The sequence below is a fragment of the Ptychodera flava genome, chromosome 22, assembly GCF_041260155.1.
Source record: "Ptychodera flava strain L36383 chromosome 22, AS_Pfla_20210202, whole genome shotgun sequence".
Taxonomy (NCBI): Eukaryota; Metazoa; Hemichordata; class Enteropneusta; family Ptychoderidae; genus Ptychodera; species Ptychodera flava.
The window spans coordinates 5,900,347-5,913,320 of NC_091949.1; the positions used below are offsets into that span (position 1 = coordinate 5,900,347).

Genomic DNA, 12,974 nt, shown 5'->3' on the forward strand with positions numbered 1-12,974 from the left:
GGGCCTTTCCAAACATGTATAGTTTTATTGGGAAAAGTCCATATTTTAAAGTTACAAAGCTTATGCCTTTCAGTTTGTGTCAATTTTAAGTGATTTTTTAAACAAAATTATAATATAAGGGGTAGGGGTAATGTTTCCCGTTCTGCCTTGAACCATGAATATGAAACCATATAATTGTTATACTGTTTGAAAGCTCTGAAATTGGCCTTTCCAAACATGTATAGTTTCATTGGGGAAAGTTGCATATTTGAAAGTTACAAAGCTTAAGCCGTTCAGTTTGTGTCAATTTTAAGTGATTTTTTGAACAATATGCACAAAACAGTTAGTCCGTTGGCCAGGTATCGAAATCATCCCCTCTAAGGCATTTTACCCACTATGATTTTCTGTTAGCTAGTATTCTCAGCTGTCATAATCTGCTTATTTTCCATTTAACTGATGGTGTGTGAGAGTGTAACGACTTGTTTGTGAAGGGCTGTCACACCCTCAGTAGGAAAATAGGAATGGGTTAGGGGTAACATATTTACCGCTAGTCGGAAACAAAAACAAAAAAGTACCATAAACAATACATTCTTATAAAGCCCAGATAATTCCTTACCATTGGTATACAACTAAACGGGAATAAATCGATATTCAAACATCGATTAGATTTTATATCGGACATGAAATGTAAATTGTTAAATGTGCTTAATTTCAAACCCAATAATTAAGTTCAAGTTCCTCCAAACAATTTGTACAAGGTATTTATATATCATTTGAAAGAACTTAATGCAATAGAGAAGTAAAGAACATTAAAAGAGTGTATATTCTTTAGACGTATGGGGTTTCGTCGATTGTTTACCTAATATATGGTATGCCGTACATCCCTCTATAATATACATTTAAGGGATAGGGGTATGGGTAATGTTTCCTCTCCTACCAAACGCAGCGAATAAGGAAGCCACATAAATATCATATCTCTGAAACACTAACGCAGTTGTTTTTCCAACAAGATATGGCTTGATTGGTTAAACTCAAAAATTATGCAGTGACAATGCCTAAACTCAAAAGTTTGTGTTACTTTACTGACATTTACTTGTTAAAAGGAACATAGAAAAATACTCTATAGGCATTAAATAGCACTAAAAAGCTAAAATGGTGGTTAATAAAAGACGTTTTACTCATTTCAATAACTCAAATTAGGGAAAGAAAGTTAACAGCTATAATATGTCAAGAATTATATATTCCAAAACCCACAAACACTAAATTGGATATCATAGTCGTCATGCCAAGTTGATATGACAGCAGCAACAATCAATCCCTTTCTTTAATTGTATCGCGAGAGATATATAAGCAATAAAGCACCACTTTGAAAGGATACCACACGGTTTCGACCGGTAAACAACATATACGCACGAACTTCAGTCGTGTGTATAAGGAGTGAAATGGTCAAAACCGAGCTCGAGTGGTGTACCCAACTTATAGGGGTTGTTTATCGCTATATTATATCAGTATATTGAAACTTGTGATGAAAATACAAACAATGTGAAAGAAACCCACTTTGGAGATAGGAATGGCCAACTTTACAGTATATCGTAAATACATGCACAGTCACGTGACCGTCTGGGCAAATCAGAGCTCACTATTAATAGTGTTACTTTTAATACCACACGGGAACACGAGAGAATCTTTTATCGCTGAAAACCAATCACCATTAATCCACAATATAGCTTCTCCATAATAAGATAAGATGGATCGACAACACTTTACCTTCCTTACCAGAAAACAAGAGATCATAACCAATTTTTCGAAATTATTTTACAACGCAGAACACTATATACTCCCAATGAGGATTACATTTTCGACTGGGTACTAAAATTCAATAGCAAAATAATTCTGGAACTAAAACCCGAAAAGCCAAATGTCACAGAACGCATTCAAATTACGCAACTAAATAGTAAACAGAAGGCAAATAAACACTCTCTACACCAAGCAATAAGAAGGCGAGACAAACCTCAGAAAATGACTAAAAAGGCTTATATTCCCATTGACACCTCAATGTTTAAAATGCCTTGTGAGTGAATCTATCATTAGTTTCTTATCATGGATGACATTTAACCAATGTTTAGACCCTGACATCTTTGAAGCAAAGACCCTACAAACGGACGTTTTAGGGTCAATGCTTGAAGATACCATTCCCACCAGCATGATCGAATCAGAGAGACTAGATTGATCTAACTTTCGAGCTAGATCAGCCACCAGCAGCTGAGAAAAAATAAGTCAACATAATCATCAGAGTCAAGCGAGGTAGACAACGGCTTCACACATTATACTCCACAGAGAGGACATTCTTACACAATTCACAAAAAGCGTTCAAAAGCTTCGTTAAAGGCATTGTTCGCGATCCCACGGACGGGCATGGCTGGTGGTGTGGCAAATGCAAAATGTTAGTCATGCTGAATCAAGGTGTAATCAAGTAATAGTTATTTATAGATTGGGAAAATCCTAATCCTGATAGTAATGATGAATATAAACTTTGTGAAAAGTTGAGAAAATTTGCCACTTCTTGATTTGTATGTTTTACATTCATGTTGTACTAGCCTGTACTATACATGAACAGTCAATACATCCGGCAAGTATTCTGTGCTGTTCTTTTATAGTTAGGTCCCCGCAGTCCGAGATAAGTCTTTCTATAGTGTCAACCATTCTCTTCGATTACTGTAATCTACTCCAATAAATTCCCATTTAACTCATTTGTATGATTACAGGGAAGCCTAAGCCTATCTCTTACAATCTAAGATTTGAGATATTTGACAACAATATGTATGCAATTTTCATATTTTTCATAGGCCTAAATAACACACAGAAGAAAGTCATACTCAATGTTTTGTCCAATTGAAAGTCAAATTTTCACCGAAACAAGTAGAGGTGGCCATCTGTAAGCCAAACGAGAATTAATATTAGCAAAGATGGATATTAATTGAGCCTTTCCCATTTCCGATCCCAGTTACTCATACAACGGGGTATAAGCGAAAGCCAAGAGTATCGAATGTGTTGAAACCTAAGTGGCCCCTATTCAGTACCACGTAGCCTACAGGTACACCTTAAAGAATACTTACCAGGCCAAAATACCGAGTGTTGAATTCCTTCAAAAGTGGCAACACCTGGAAAGACACTGCGGCAACCAATTTATCACCCTGATCTCTAACTATTTACCTCTACACCCAATAAAGCACCGGGACTCAAGACAGTTGTACATCACAAACTTAAGAGAGCGATCGAAGACACTCGCTACACAGAACGCAGGATAAAAGGCTGCAAAGACGATTCTTCAAATAGGCAAAAAAAGGCTAAAAACAACACAAACATTCGCAGCAACGACGATATGTCGGGTTTTCTTCCTATACTACGGTACAAAAACCAAACCAAAGGGTCTTTCAAAGGCCACCGCACTTCCCTTAAAGCCCGGCTCGAAATGGACTGGGATCATGATATGTGCAAAGTTTGGTTGGGCGTTTTGGGGCATGGCTCTGCATAATGAGTCTGTTGGTAACGGTTGCGATCGTACGCATTATCTGTTTGCTCTCAGATCACGCTCAGGCTCGGACTAATATAGATACGTACAGCCTTCGTTTCAAGGTTCGTTTCAGTCATGCCATGGCAAATACTCGAAATAAAAAAGAAAGGAAAACTATCAACTTAATCAAACAAGAGTTTGCTTGAATGAATTTACCGAAGTTTCAGGCCATATCAACGTTCGTTATGTGAATGATTCAGCTGCTGACCGCCATGTACATACGGAATATTGGCGCGATCTAAAGTCGAATAATTATAAAAAAAGTAAAAAGCTTATATCTGGGCTTTATAAGAATGTATTGTTTATGGTACTTTTTTGTTTTAGTTTCCGACTAGCGGTAAATATGTTACCCCTAACCCATTCCTATTTTACTACCGAGGGCGTGACAGCCCTTCACAAACAAGTCGTTACACTCTCACACACCATCAGTTCAATGGAAAATAAGCAGATTATGACAGCTGAGAATACTAGCTAACAGAAAATCATAGTGGGTAAAATGCCTTAGAGGGGATGATTCGATACCTGGCCAACGGACTAACTGTTTGTGCATATTGTTCAAAAAATCACTTAAAATTGACACAAACTGAAAGGCTTAAGCTTTGTAACTTTCAAATATGCAACTTTCCCCAATAAAACTATACATTTTGGAAAGGCCAATTTCAGAGCTTTCAAACAGTATAACATTTATATGGTTTCATAATTCATGGTTCAAGGCAGAACGGGAAACATTACCCCTACCCCTTATATTATAATTTTGTTCAAAAAATCACTTAAAATTGACACAAACTGAAAGGCTTAAGCTTTGTAACTTTCAAATATGCAACTTTCCCCAATAAAACTATACATGTTTGGAAAGGCCAATTTCAGAGCTTTCAAACAGTATAACATTTATATGGTTTCATAATTCATGGTTCAAGGCAGAACGGGAAACATTACCCCTACCCCTTATATTATAATTTTGTTCAAAAAATCACTTAAAATTGACACAAACTGAAAGGCTTAAGCTTTGTAACATTCAAATATGCAACTTTCCCCAATGAAACTATACATGTTTGGAAAGGCCAATTTCAGAGCTTTCAAACGGGATAACATTTATATGGTTTCGTAATTCATGGTTCAAGGCAGAAAGGGAAACATTACCCCTACCCCTTATATTATAATTTGTTTAAAAAATCACTTAAAATTGACACAAACTGAAAGGCATAAGCTTTGTAACTTTAAAATATGGACTTTTCCCAATAAAACTATACATGTTTGGAAAGGCCCATTTCAGAGCTTTCAAACGGTATAACATTTATATGGTTTCGTAATTCATGGTTCAAGGCAGAAAGGGAAACATTACCCCTACCCCTTATATTATAATTTTGTTCAAAAAATCACTTAAAATTGACACAAACTGAAAGGCTTAAGCTTTGTAACTTTCAAATATGCAACTTTCCCCAATAAAACTATACATGTTTGGAAAGGCCAATTTCAGAGCTTTCAAAGAGTATAACATTTATATGGTTTCATAATTCATGGTTCAAGGCAGAACGGGAAACATTACCCCTACCCCTTATATTATAATTTTGTTCAAAAAATCACTTAAAATTGACACAAACTGAAAGGCTTAAGCTTTGTAACTTTCAAATATGCAACTTTCCCCAATGAAACTATACATGTTTGGAAAGGCCAATTTCAGAGCTTTCAAACGGTATAACATTTATACGGTTTCGTAATTCATGGTTCAAGGCAGAAAGGGAAACATTACCCCTACCCCTTATATTAAAATTTTGTTTAAAAAAATGACTTAAAATTGACACAAACTGAAAGGTTTAAGCTTTGTAACTTTAAAATATGGACTTTTCCCAATAAACTTACATGTTTGGAAAGGCCAATTACAGAGCTTTCAAACAGTATAACATTTATATGGTTTCATAATTCACGTTTCGAGGCAGAAAGGGAAACATTACCCCTACCCCATATGTTGTAATTTCGTCCTTAAAAATCACTTAAAATTTACACAAACTGAAAGGCATAAGCTTTGTAACTTTAAAATATGGACTTTTCCCAATAAAACTATACATGTTTGGAAAGGCCCATTTCAGAGCTTTTAAACAGTATAACATTTATATGGTTTCATAATTCATGGTTCGAGGCAGAAAGGGAAACATTACCCCTACCCCATATGTTGTAATTTCGTTCTTAAAAAATCACTTAAAATCGACACAAACCGAAAGGTTTAAGCTTTGTAACTTTTAAATATGCAACTTTTCCCCATAAATCTATATATTTTTAGAAAGGTCTGATGTAGCACTTTTAAAAATGTAACATTTTTATGGTTTCATCATTCATGATTCGAAACAGAAAGGGAAACATTACCCCTACCCCTTATGTTACACACGGATATGTGGCATACCGCGTAATAAGAAACAAGCTCATGCACCCACTAAATCTCAAGACACATACTTTTAATTTTGTTTTTCTTGTTTATTGCACTGAGTTCTTCCAAAAAAATATAAATACCTTATGAAAAATTGTTTGGAGGAACGGGAACTTAATTATTGGGTGTGAAATTTCGCAAATTTTACGATTTACGGCCAATGACCGATATAAAGTCTAATCGACGTTCGAATATTAATTAATCCCTATTAAGTTATATATCAATGAAAAGGCCATGATCTTGGCTTTCTAAAAATGTAACGTTTATAGTATTTTATTGTTTCTGTTTCCGTCGAGCGGTAGATACGTGACCCCTACCCCATCGTTAAAATCCAAGATGGCGGCCAAGATGGCGGCAAAGATGGCGCCAAATGAACCCCATGGGACACGATTTGATTTTGGGAACATCAAAATTCATTAAATATAGACCCTAAGGATTACAAAAATGTAAGTTAAAAAAATACATCCATGGGGTGCATGGGAACCCTACCTTCCGACCCGACTATCCCCTGATAGTGACAATGAGACAGCTAGGGCCTCCATTTACAATGTATATAACGTCGTGAGCTTCTTTTGAGGAATCATTTTACTTTTGTTTATGGTCGTGTGTCCCTACTTTGAATATGATAAGTCCACTGCAACTTAGCTGGTGCTAAGTGTGGCAGTTAAAATGGTTAATCGGAAGTGATGTCCATAATCGTGGATAATGCTGGCTGCGCAAACATTTTGGTCAAAAAACCATCGTTAAAGTTGTTCTGATGTATATACATATGTAAAATGTGTAGGGACCATTTCATGGGAAATCAAGGCAGTAATGCATCTCAAATGTGAAACACTTAAATGTTTGCTCAAACTTTCCTAAGTGAATCATTCAACCATTTTTTTACCAAATAAGGAATACAAATCAGGAGTCACCATGCAAAGTTTGGTACTAGAGAAACAAATTACCTAATATTTAGTAATATTTGAAATTTAAAATGGCTAGTATCCCTGTGTTTAACTCCATGAAGAAAAGTAAAATTTTCGATTTTCGGAAAACTGATATGTATGAATCAGATAGTAACTTTTCTTACACCAAGAGCTTTAAAATGAGCCCCCACAAGTGATAGATCAGAAAAGAATTTTAAAAATGTGAAAGTGCAAAATATATGTCCCATTTGTGTACAGTTCATTATATTATAAATAGTACGGTACTTGTGACATCCTTAGGATCACTGACTACAATGATCAATACATTTCAAGGACTGATTTTGACTGTCGAGCAGATTTATAAACACAGTCCCGCATGGAGATGGAGGGATTGTATTATAAATGAAAACAAAAACCAATACAGTCTCACCAGCAATCATATGCGAAACTGTAAGTTTTGAGGATTGTCACAAGTGCACAAAAAGACTTTGCAATTGAACATTATCATAAGAGGCATGTTCTTCATTACAAATCTTCTCTTTGAAAAGTCTTTCAGACCAGGCCTATTACTATCATAAGGTATGGTTATTGATCGTTCTCCTGGTGGCCTCAACTACCTGCATGTACAAATAACAGCATATTAACCACACATACAATTTAACCACAATTGACTCAATTTCAATGCCAGTTCAGCACAACACAGCTGTGTATTCTTTGGTCATGAGTGTTTAATCTTCTTGAAAGTTATGGGAGTCACCTCAGCTATGTTTGGATGGTTCCTTTGAAATATTTTACTCAAATAATTTAAAAAATTCACCATGATATTGGGTAATTGAAAATCAAATTGCCTCCAATACTTCAAAGTAAGTAACATATGAAAGGTTTGTTTTTGTTTTGACTTTTTGATAAAAATAATAACCATTTCCATGGAGCTCCGAACAGTCTATTTGAATTTGGGAAATAACGCCAGTCACAAAAAACAGAAAGTTCATCAACCTGAAGGAGGGTCAAATATTTTAATTCCACACAGAAAGAATCTGGCCTTCAAGCAGTGTATAAAACAATTAAGGATGAAAGCTGTCTGTGTGGTACCTGTGACTCTTAATGACAGCAGGTAATGCAAAAATATAAGATTAAGGCAGTGGTTGTCTCCCCGCAGAGTTAAGATTTGGTCAGAGTATTCTCAGATTGAATTGAGACCTTGATGTACAGAATTCACTTGTAGGGTTTAATCAGCGTTTGGGTGCATCACTGTCAATGAGAATGGCAAGTAGTTTGGAGTGGAGTGACTTTAATCAGGAATTCAATGTGTGCGCCGGTGGAAATGATTTCATGCAAGCGTTAGTAGTAAGATTTGAGTAGAAGTGATTTTAGCTTTGCCGCAGCGTTTCACAACAGAGCAGATGATTAAGAGAATCCCATGCAATTCCATTCCCAACTATTGCAACGATGAAAAAAGATGTTCACCACAGCATGGATCAAACTTTCTCATTCGTGATTTTATCACCCGATGGTTTTAACGCTAAGCATATTCTCGGCAGCAGTACTCTATGTGATCATGTTTGTTTCACATCAAAATTCACCATGTAACATAGTTGTAAGCTTTGATGTCAAAATAAAGAATTCTGCAAATTTATCAGCATTAACCCCATCTCAAAGCAAACAGAAAAAGCTTGTTAGCAGTATACTTTATCAATCCAGGGCAAAGTGTTGGTACATGTACAGAGTGGAAATTTGTAATTTTACTGCTCAAATAACATGGTACACGAAATTGTAGATTAAGTTTGTATAAACAATTATTACTGTACTATAAATATATCAAGATGAGAAATAATTTTTCAAACGTAAATTAAGTATCTGTGACGCAAATTAAACATTTTGATAAATGCGTCATTGTGACTTGTGAAGGCTTATTTATATGCAGTTTTAAATACATAGCAATACCATATATAGCTAAATTATTTAAGGGGAGCTGCACGTTGCCAACACAGATTTTTTTCAAAGGAATATTTTTCATCTTAGATGACAAGGAAACCCCTCATACTATATATTTTCAAAAAGCAGAGAATCTAAAGTTTAGTGCTAGCAATAGTTTACGCGAATTATGAAGGGGTGTATATTTGGGGTAAAAAACCTCGATATTGGTATATATAATTAAATTATTTACGTAACAAACTTGATACTATTTTCTGAAATGTAATATTTCACTTGAAAAAAGAGTATAATGCACAAAAAGGACTATTTTATTTTGCATTGTCTATCCTCATTCTAAAATGGCATGGGTTGAAAGACTGACACTCAAAAAAAGTGATTGAAAACATGATTAGCAAAATTAAATGCGTACGCTCATGTAAAATGTAAGAACTTAATTGCCAAACAAAATAGTCATTTTTTTATATAGCATTTACTAGTAAACAACATAATGTGACAATTCCAGAAAATTTGACCCAGCCAAAGTGGAGTTAATTCTTTGGAAATCTTAAAATTGGGAGAAAACAGAAGCCAGGAAATCTGGTGATTTTCATATTTGCATAAATTAGCACTTTGTTATCACACAACTTACGACTGCTTGACAACAGGTGAACCTAACCAATATTTTAATCTTGTGTTAACAAATTATTTAAAATTGAACGACTATTTGCAAAAATAGTGATTTTTAGTAAATAAGCTGTGTTGAGTGCAGTGTCCCCTTAAAATTCAAGTCTAAGGATTATTTTAAAATTTGCAAAAATTTTCCTCCCATGAAGAAGTCACACAAGCTGTTACGACTGAGTCAATTCTTCCACCCCTACATCCAAGTGGTTTGGTCCAATCCAGCATTGAAAAAAGCATTGATGTAGTATTAATTGGAGGCGAAAAGGTGAAAGCCACTAGGAAAAAAAGCCAATTTTGATTGTGTGCACGTGTTCAATGAGAAAAGCTTTATCCCTCCAAATCACAGCTGTAGCTGTAAAGTCAGGTTATCTTCAAATTAGCCAGCACTTCTGACATTGAAACAGAATTCATCTGGGTCTCAGTTTCTTTCTTAAGAACCCTCTGAAAAGTCACATATATCCATAATGTGCCTATACTGCCTTGACATTTCTCAGATGAGGAAATGGTGCAATATCACAGATAATTAAGGTTGGAGAAATGACAAATGATATGCTAGCCAAATGTAAGGTGTACATCCATATCTGTGATATGGCCCCCATATGTTCACCCATAAAACATGACGTGAAGAAATCCAATTTTACCGTCAATTTCAAATCTTTACAAACTGACCTCAATTTTATTTGTATGGCTTGACTTTTTACAAGGACAGTTTGCAATACCAGAGAAATAAAAAAGCTACTCCTTCATCATCCCTTGATCATGTTTCCTAGCCATCAAGCACTATTTGATTGTTGATGTAAAGTTTTACTTACAATAAGGCAAGGTAGTTTGTCCTTATAAAGGATGCAGTCAATTTCAATGTCAATTTCTGGTCAGAGGCATTTTTTTATTCAACAAGAAAGTCAGTGGCATGGCCGCAAATGGGACAACCCATCCTTTTAAAGTTGACCTCTAAAGTGCTTTGGAAGAGTTCAAATACATGATGTCATGATAACGAGGACCTGTACTCTGAATTGGAACCAAAGCATGGAAAGGATAAAATATTTTTTAACACCAATCTCACACATTATACTTAAACATCATACACTTCTTGGCTTTACAACTTTTCTGAATACAGTTACTGCAGATGTGACATGGCTTATTTCTGTTTTGTTCCAAACTCCGTTAATTCCACATTCCTTGTTCAAGTACTCAAACACAAGCACAACAAACTGCTAAATTATTATGCATTTAAATTCACAGAGAACAGAATATAAATATTATGCATCAACTTACGAAATTCATTGATGCAAAGAATGAACTTTCTTTGGCTCATATTACCTGTTCATTCTATGGAAAAGAGGTTTCAACATGTGATTCTTAAAAACTTCTAAAGATGGTTTGGGTAAATGAGTCACAACATGCATTATCTTATCGTTGACAAATAAATTCTCGTCTAGACTGTTATTCAGCGGTCAATAATAAGATGACATATTAAAACAGTTACACATATATAAGTTAGGTTAATGTATTGATAATTTGAAGATGAGTTAATTTAGGTGACTTTTTGGAAAAGAGCAAAACAATTTTGTTTTGCTTACAGAAAAAAAAGTGAGGGGAATCATTGAAAAAAATTACACATAGTTTTAATCATCATGTGATTTTGAAGATAAAAAGTTGAACGTATAGTTTTATTGTTGTATAGTGTCTGCTCAGAGAGTTGATTTATTATTCATCTATCACAAGTATTTCTTACAGCAATGAAATTTAGCAGCCAAATGTATTCAGCATATTTTCCCAGACCTTGTATTTTATATCACACAGCGACAGGCAATCAGCATGGATAATTAGAATACACAGTGGTTATATGGTTTCACTGTGCCTGTTTCTGATAAGTTATTGAAATACATGATTACTAATCGTCAATACATTTTGTGACTATTTCTGTTCTGTAGAAAGCTAAGTCTAAAACCAATGGAAAGAAAAAAAATTCAGCTGTATAAACAGTCCTTTGATGGTATTTTCCCCATACTTTCCCTTTACAATTTATTGATTGGAATATCTTTGATATCAGTGGTGACCCCCTGCCTCCCCTATGATCAATACACAGTGCTGATTGCAAAATATGAACAGCTAGGAAGAAACCAAACGGTGGCATTTTAATTGCTTTGACTATTTCAAGCACTCTGAAACTTCAATACAAACAATTCTATTGTTTTGTATGGTGAAGTTTGATTCCACCTTAAAAGTAAAAAGTGACCAAAACTGATGTATTTGTGCAGTTCACATGGGTACTTTCACTTTACTAGTATTTGAATAAAAATTAGGTTTGCAAAGAATGGAGAGCATACATGTACTTGTCAGCTTATGACTTTCTACAATCTGGAAAACTGTTACAGATACATTAATGGCAATTCCGACACACTTTATCGTTTGATTGTTGTGTGGATTATGAAATAAATAATGATGATAATAACAACCACAACAACAGTTGCAATTTTTATGTTTTATTTGTATACGCCTGTAGTATATTTGTGAAAAAAAGTTAGTGATGTTAAAGGGTTGTGGTTGTAGAAATGTCAACTGTATCTCCGGTAACACACCAGTGTCTATACACAGCTGCCCAGCATTACTTCACAGAACCTCTCTATCTTCAGTGCAGTGACATTATTTCATACAAGTTATATCATCACTACATGTAGTTGTTGCATGAGCTACAAGCCTGTGAGTTTGATTAGTCTTGACAACTGTATTTGCATTGCTGATTAACTTGAAAGTGACTTAAAATTGTCTGATGGAACATCGCAAGATTGAACAGTGTTACTTATGCGTCTTGAAAACAACACTAAGTGTCGTCACAATTCCTGCACGACAGAACACATCAGTAGATGTGCCACAATCAATTTCACTTGTTACATTGTGATTTCAGAAAGTTGGAGAGTACAGGAAATCAGGGAAGACTGGAAGCAAGGAGAAGCAGTGAATGACATATCTGTAGAGTCAAATTCCAATCCATCAGTAAGTATGCTTTCCTTTCTGTGTCTATTAACTCCTGCAGCCAGACAGACTGTCTCAGAAATCATACACCCCCACGGCCAGTACAGTCAAGACAACTCTGACCGTATTGTACATCGTTTGCCCATCTCAAGCTGTGAAAATATCAACATTTCTGTGGCACGAGAATTTGCAAAGTCAGGGATCACTGAGGTAATGGACAGAAAAATCAGATGCAAATGATGAGCTGTGAAGTAAGGTTTGATTTATGGTAAAGTCAAACCACAGTGAAGGCATTAATATGTTGACAAAGCTGTCACAGGTCATCTTTAGTGTCTCTGCTCAAGTCATAACTTAGTCCCAATAGCTTTTCTCTCTCTCTCTCTCTCTCTCTGTCTCTCTCTCTCTCTCTCTCTGTCTCTCTCTCTCTCAGTTTAATAATACCCCAAATAAGTTGGCAAATCAAAAATCTGGTTTACCTCATCTCCTTGAAAAGAAAGAATATTCCTTAACAGGTGTTTGA

At 35.2% G+C, this 12,974-nt stretch overlaps 1 protein-coding gene across 3 annotated transcripts in view; it reads left to right on the plus strand.

Moving 5' to 3' along the window:
- LOC139122536 (cGMP-dependent protein kinase 1-like) overlaps nt 1–12,974 on the plus strand; it is a 181,844-nt gene that overhangs the window by 65,001 nt on the left and 103,869 nt on the right. For all 3 annotated transcript variants that reach the window (XM_070688016.1, XM_070688015.1, XM_070688017.1), the window contains one exon: nt 12,387–12,475. The gene's annotated coding sequence lies outside the window, so the exon portion shown is untranslated. The remainder of the gene's footprint in view (nt 1–12,386; nt 12,476–12,974) is intronic.